Source organism: Monodon monoceros, unplaced genomic scaffold, assembly GCF_005190385.1.
Source record: "Monodon monoceros isolate NGI ecotype Baffin Bay Population unplaced genomic scaffold, NGI_Narwhal_1 Super_Scaffold_20, whole genome shotgun sequence".
NCBI classification, from domain to species: domain Eukaryota; kingdom Metazoa; phylum Chordata; class Mammalia; order Artiodactyla; family Monodontidae; genus Monodon; species Monodon monoceros.
Genome location: NW_021703777.1, coordinates 76,748,364 through 76,756,248, shown reverse-complemented (window position 1 = coordinate 76,756,248; position 7,885 = coordinate 76,748,364).

The following is a 7,885-nucleotide window of genomic DNA, read 5'->3' as shown; positions in this document are numbered from 1 at the left end:
ATTTGGAAAACATAAGCTCAGTGCTGGTATATTCTTGCACATCTTAACTCGTTCAATTCTTTCAAAATAAAGCTAAAGAAGAATTTGATGTTAAATTAATACAACTTCTGAGACCCAGAAATTACCACAGCCATTCCAATAAAAGCTCAGCTTCTAAAAAATCCAAACCCCACACTGGCATTGAGAACCCTCCTACTGACTTTGTCCAAAATGAAAAAAAAAATTGTGGGGAGGATAGATTTTGGAAAAATATGTAGCAATGATTTTGGATTTTAGACTTTTAAGTTTAAAATAATAAAATTTGACTTTAAAATTTCTTTCTTTCTGACTGTTTCTGAATTTAATTTTTTCAAGAGAATTTAAACCTTTAATGTTCAATTTATCTTTGGAATTCGAAAATAGAAAAAGGTTTTATTAAAATTGGGGGCATCTCAATGTGACTGACATTTTATTATTGGAGTAGCTAGTGTTTAAATAATAGAATTCTCTTATGATTTTATTTCCTCTTATTACAGAATCTCTAACAGTTTTTATTAAACAATGTGGCTGAGCAAAATTTGTAATAGGAAACTGAATGATAAATGAATTTTTGGGCTTGTGAACAGAATGACCCCGAAAGAAACTTACTAAAGACAAATCTGACCCATATCAGAGACTTCTGAGAGTATAAGCTTAAACTACTCTGCTGGCGAATGGTCCAAGGAAGAGAACCAAAGGAGCAGTCATTGGTACTTAGAGAATTGTCTCATGAGGTTAGAGACTTATCATCCTGATAGGTGGTAACCATAACTACTATACTGATCAGTCATTGACTTGTGATTATATCCAGTAGGTTAAGAGGGGAAAAAAGAGCTGGGAATGACTCTTGCCCCCCTCTTTCCCCCTAACCTTCCTAAGAAGTGACATGGCTCAGGAATTGGGAGATAAGGTAAATTGATGCTCAGTATCTACTGTTCACTCCTCCTAATGGGCCTTCTTCTAATGCAGAGACTTGGGTTAAATACCACCTTTCATAGATACATTTATCTTCATCAGTAATAAAGTTAACAGTTTACTCTTTCACTACTGGTTCTTGTAATACCCAGTTGCTTCATAACCTGAAAGATACGAATACTATTTTCTGGACTTCATTACAACCCATTACATTAAAAAATGGAAAACACGGATTTTAGAAAATTGGGAAAATATGGGGAAGCAGACTGTGCTTTTTATTTTGAATTACTTAGTTTTTTCTCACTAATTAATAGAATACCTTAAAATTTTACAGACAGTAATCTTTTGTCTGGCAAATATTAACTAAATTTCATCAAACTAGTATGCCCACTACTCCCATCCATCCTTTATATCATTGAAAGCGATCTTTCTAGAATTTAATTATATTAATCCTCTGCCTGAATTCCTTCCTTTTAGGTCGGATAAAGTTGAAATTCATTACTCAAATAAGGTTCCCATTTGTCTGGCCATTGCTAACCATTTCAAACCTACATCTTACTTCAGTTCCCCCGGTTACTCTGTCATTACCCTTGCACCCTTGCACTGCTTAAACCCTTTCTCCACACGATGTATCAGCAATGTGAATATGATCACTTCCATGTCCTGCTCAACACCCTGTAAAATCCTCTCATCATCTAGCACATAAAATGCAAGCTCATCAAAATAGCTTGCAAGGTCATCCATGATCTGACTACTGCTTAGCTCCGCAGCCCCATTTTCTGTCATGACTGACTTCACACTTCATGCTCAAACAGTGTGAAACTGTATAGAGTCCCCAGAGATACAATATAATCCCTAACCTCTGAGTCTTTGCTCATACAGAGTTTTGTTTTTGAAATGTCATCCCTTTCTTTTTTATGGCTTTCTGCTAGTTTTTAAGACTTTAACCCAGATGTCCCTCCCTCCCAAACTCTAAGAGAAGTGAGAAGGCACTTACTGCATGCTGCTGAATATTCTGTGCACACATCTATGATAGCACTTTCCACATCATTTATAATTATCTGACTGTCTGTATTTCCCCCCCTAGATTTAAGCTCCTTGAGGGCAATTACTTAATTGTATGATTACTTCCCTAATGCCTGAAGAGTAGAAGGAACTCAGTAATTATATATTGGATTGAACAGTGAATAAATGAAATCATATTTTTTATGGTTGGTAGTCACAGAGAATTACTGAAAAATCCTTAAATATATCTTGCCATTTCATAGACTCAAAGTGTACATTAAATGTAGCATTTTTGGAAGACAATATATTTCATATTTAACACATAAAAACACCTTTCCCAGCAAATTCCACTTTTAGAGAAAAATTCTAAAAATATAATAATATAGTAATATACTATTATAACATAAATATTTATATCATACCCTAAAGTATCCTATAGATATTTGTATCATACCCCAGAAAGATAGTTCTTTGCAGTGTTTGTGATGGCAAGTAAATTATAAACCACTATGCTGGTTAATTTTATGTGTCAACTTGACTAGACTATGGTACCCAGTTTTTGGTCAAACCCCAGTCTAGATGTTGCTGTGAAGCTATTTTTTAGATGTAATTAACATTTAAATCAGTAGACTTCGAACAAGTAGATTACCCTAAATAATGTGGGTGGGTCTCACATTCAGCTGAAGGCCTTAAGAGAAAAGGCCTGGAAAAAGAAGAAATTATGTTCCAAACTACCATCACCGAAGACTGCACTGAAATATCACCTCCTCCGTGGGTCTTCAGCCTGAAGAACTGCCCTGCAGCTTTCAGATGTACCAGCCCCCACAAGCACATGAAGAAATTTCTTAAAATAAATAAAGTGCCTTCCTTTCCTTTCTCTCTATCTCTCTGTCTCTGTATCAGTCTCTCAATAGATAGATAGATAGATGGATGATAGAGATATGGAAATACACATAGATATAGAACATAGATATGTAAACATACACACACCCTATTGGTTTTGTTTCTCTGGAGAAACCCTACTAATAAAGCCACCTAAAAGAAAATAAACAAATAAATGTTTGGATAAATTATCACATATGCATACACCATCAATATCTTTGCTCCCCTCTCTCTTGTTGATATACTTGCTTGATTAAAGCAATAACCTAGTTAAAGCCAAGAGTAAACATATTGCAGGCCAGTATCTCCAGAACTGAAAGCATCTAAGGACAAAAAAACAAAAAAACAAAATAAAACAGTGCTGACTACTCTCACTTTAATGTCAGTATCAAAAACATCAAGTGGTCCTTAATAGTTCCTGGAAAAATCATATTTCCCTTGCTCATTCTTCCACTTTTCTAAATGACTATTCCATACCTTTTCCTTTCTCTTTATTTCTCCAGTAGTGCCATTCTCTTATTATTAGCTCCGACCTTAGTTCAAATTTTACAAAGAACAAATTGAGTCAGAGGAGATTTTACAAAACCTCCCACCCACACCTCCATACACATCCACACATCTGTGGATCTGCAACAACAATAAATACTGATGATCATGTAGGAAAGTTTGCAGTTCTAAACCAGATACTGACAATTGCCTAAAGTATTATTTACATATTCTAAAATATATTATTTGATATTGAATGAGTAAATATCTGTAAACTGCTTAGAAGTATGTGTACATGTAGTAAGTCCTATATGTTTATTACCTACTGAATATTCCACTTCCATTTCATGAACACACCTAAAGGAGAATTCATGAATTTCCCCTATATATCTAATTTCTCACTTTGTTAAATGCATTACATTCTTCTATTTCTTTAAATCAAAATCCCAAATTCATGTTATACTTCTCTCTCTCCTGCTTATATCTGTTCATGCAACAAAACTTTATACCTTTTCTTTTGCATTAATTCATGCTGTCTTTATACCTTTCTGTAATAGAACAATTCACTGGGCTGCAATGACTCCACTTTTAAAGTTTCTCCATAATATTGTGGCAATATTATTCTTCCCAAAATATTTTTTGTCTTCCTACTTGCCTGTTTAATAACTCAAAATGGATTACTGTAGTCTACTGAATAAGTTCCAATCATTTCGTCCTGACATCATCAGTACATGATTAAACATAGATACTCATTTCTTTTCCTCCTTCCATTCCCCCATATAAACCACCTAAGATTAACCATACAGGTATTCTGAAAATTTTGAAAACACATCATTATTCATAGACTATCTTATTTTCATCAATCTTGTTATTACCTAGATTCATATTAGACAAAAATGTGTCGTGTTCTAGATTTAAGCTGCTCCAAGACTATATAATATTTCCACATATGTGACATTACACTTTGCAGATGATAATAAATACCTTGTTTTTCTGAACGCTAGTGTGAGAATCTAATGTCTAAAAAAGTTATGAAGTGTCCTTTTTAGATTCTCACAATAAAAATTTAAAGTGGGAAGGGCTCTGTGGAAGGGTATGGTAAAATTCTTATCTTTTGTGAGAGCCAGACATGTTATTAGGATGGGGAGAAAGAACTAGGACAACATTTCAGAGTCTGTAAAAGAAACAGAAACATGATAACACTTTTTGAAAGTTACAATAATTTAACTAAATTGATATTGAAATATAAGTCAAGTTTAAAATTTTTTTTAGTAGAACATTATAGTCATATCGAAATTAAAAAAAAAATAAAAATAGAACCGAAGTGTTTTAGGTAGAGTTAGAGAGAGGCTGCCTATAATCCCAAATTGGAGAAACAGTAAGACTCTAGCAAACAATGTGATTCAGTATTAAGGACACTACCATTCAGATTCCTCCGTGTGTATATGTCAGCCCCTCTTCCCTCTCAAAGCCTACATTAATATGACCTAGTCTAATTAATCACACTAAGACATAAGGTATTGTGTTTATTTCCCATGAAAAAATAAACCATTAGAATAACTCCCTGAATAATTTGTACTTTAACTACAAAATGTAACACTGAAGTACTTTGTCTTTCACAAACATTTTTTATTTACATTCTGATACATATAAATTCTCTTGAGTGCTAATAATAAGGGATCTATGGTATAATTAGCTTGAAAATGCCTATGATATATCTTATGAATATTTTGACCATCTTATTTACATTTAAAAATGAATGTGTTTGTCAATTACTGAGGAATATCAGAATGCTCCTAAATACTAATTTTATGCATTAGATTTGTTTACGGAGTCAAGTACATAAAACATAAACGTATATTTGTTTTCTGTTAAAAAATGAATTATAAAGTTAAAAAATTATCCTGGCTATAAAAGTATAGAACATACCACATTTGGGACCTTCCTGGTAGTGCAGTGGTTAAGAATCTGCCTGCCAATGCAGGGGACATGGGTTCGAGCCCTGGTCCAGGAAGATCCCACATGCCGCAGAGCAACTAAGCCCGTGCACCACAACTACTGAGCCTGCGCTCTAGAGCCCCTGAGCCACAACTACTGAGGCCACGTGCCACAACTACTGAAGCCCATGCGCCTAGAGCCCATGCTCTGCAACAAGAGAAGCCACCGCAATGAAAAGCCTGCGTACCACAACGAAGAGTGGCCCCCGCTGTCTGCAACTAGAGAAAGCCCGTGGGCAGCAATGAACACACGCAGCCAAAAATAAATTAATTAATTTAAAAAAAGAAGAAAAAAAGAACATACCACATTCACACACACAGACTTCTTGAAGCAGAGTCACTCATTTAGGATTTTCACAAGTTAGGGTGTGTGAAACAAACTTTACAGAAACATAGTCCATTGAATTTTAAGTATCATTTCTGGCAATTATGTATGCTTCCTGTTATATTCCCTAGCTATATTTATATACATTATAGAAGAACTAATTAAAGACTTTTATGTTAAGACTTAATTGATATAGTTCTTAGTTAACCTTAAGTTAAATCTTTCCATTTTCCTATTATCATTTTCCTCATTTTAGAACTATCTTATTTACCAATTTAAGACTGAGATGTTACCTTTGTAGATTTTCCCACAGAGTCTTCTGTATTTCCTCCCATCATTTTTATCCCTGTATTAGTCAGATCAGGCTGCCATAATAATATACCAGAGATTGGGTGGATTAAACAGCAGAAATTAATTTTCTTACAGTTATGGAGGCTAGAAATCCAAGATCAAAGTGCCGGCAGGGTTGCTTTCTGGTGAGATCTCTCTTTCCAGACTTGCAGACAGCCACCTTCTCCCTGTGACTTTTCCTCTGTGCCTGTGGAAAGAGAGATGTTTGGTATCTCTTCCTATAAGTGCACCAGTCCTATAAGACTAGAGCCCCAAACCTTAAGGTTTAATTTAATCTTATTTACCTCATTAAAGTCCCTATCTCAAAATACATTCACATTGGTAGTTAATGCTTTATTGGTTGAATTTTGGAGGCACACATTTCAGTCCATAAAAATCCCCAGTGCTAATTTGTTTTGCATTTTCATTACTCTTTGTCTTAAAGTTTCATAGAGCTTCAATCTAATATTTTTAGATTAAAAAATCATATCAAAGTATATAAAAAAATAATAAACCACATTGCCCTAAGTTCAGTAGGTATTTGGAGTATATCTACTTCCAAGAGTAAAAGACAAAACTTATGAAGTTTCTTTATGCTTTACAACTTCAATAAATGTTATCATATCAGTGATATCAACCTGTTCATAAAGGTTTCATAAAATATCATAAAAGTGATGGTTCTTCCTCATCAAATTATATCCTGAAATTCTGAAATAACTCTGGCACTGTATTTCCTGTTTCCTAACGATAGATACTCCAAGCAAATATATAGTGCACATAAAATATACTGACTCAATGGAAAGAAAATATTTATTCACAGATTTGTGTTTGACAGTCCTCAAGGAACTGAGAAAATTAAATTTTGTATTTTAACTTGTCATGTAAAGGATTTCAAAACCTTTGGACAAAATGTGATATGTACACACATATATTTGTGAAATATATGTACATATACACACACAAAAAATAAATGTATTCCAAGTAATTACATGACCTTGGAGAAAGTTTAAAATTTGCTATAAGTAAATTTTCTCATTTACAAAAATTAATTTGTATCACATTTGCGATTTTATAGTGATTTACTTGATCTTTAGTCATCTTGCCTTTTTTAAGACTTGCAAATGATTTCCATAGATTAAGACTTTTTGCTTGTATCTCTAGTACTTTTGAAGGTATAGAGAATATCTTTTCCAATCAATTGTTAATTCACAGTATTCCAAGGTATTCTTTAAAATATATGTATCTATTTTTCAGAGTTGGGAATAAATAGGATCTTTTGAGTACTCCTCATTTAATATGAGGAACTTAACAAGGGTTGTTTCCTCAGACCAATTCACTTATCCTCCCACGCACATCTTGATCAATTAAAAAAATTTCATCCAATAATTTTTGTCTGCTTTTTTATTGTTAATCTAAAATCTGATTAATTTTATCATATAATTAATTATTTATTTTTAAAAACATCTTTATTGGAGTATAATTGCTTCACAATACCGTGTTAGTTTCTGTTGCACAACATAGCGAATCAGCCATATGCATACACATGTCCCCATATACCCTTCCTCTTTAGCCTCCCTCCCATCCTCCATATCCCACCCCTCTAGGTCATCGCAAAGCACTGAAACAATGTCCCTGTGCTATGCTGCTGCTTCCCACCAGCCAACTATTTTACATTCGGTAGTGTATATACATCGATGCTACTCTCACTTTGCCCCAGCTTCAACCCCCCACCCCATGTTATCAAGCCCATTCTCTATGTCTACCTCTTTATTCCTGCCCTGAAACTAGGTTCATCAGTACCATTTTTTTTTTTTTTAGATTCCATATATATGCGTTAGCATACAGTATTTGTTTTTCTCTTGCTGACTTATTTCACTCTATATGACAGACTCTAGGTCCATCCACCTCACTACAAATAACTCAATTT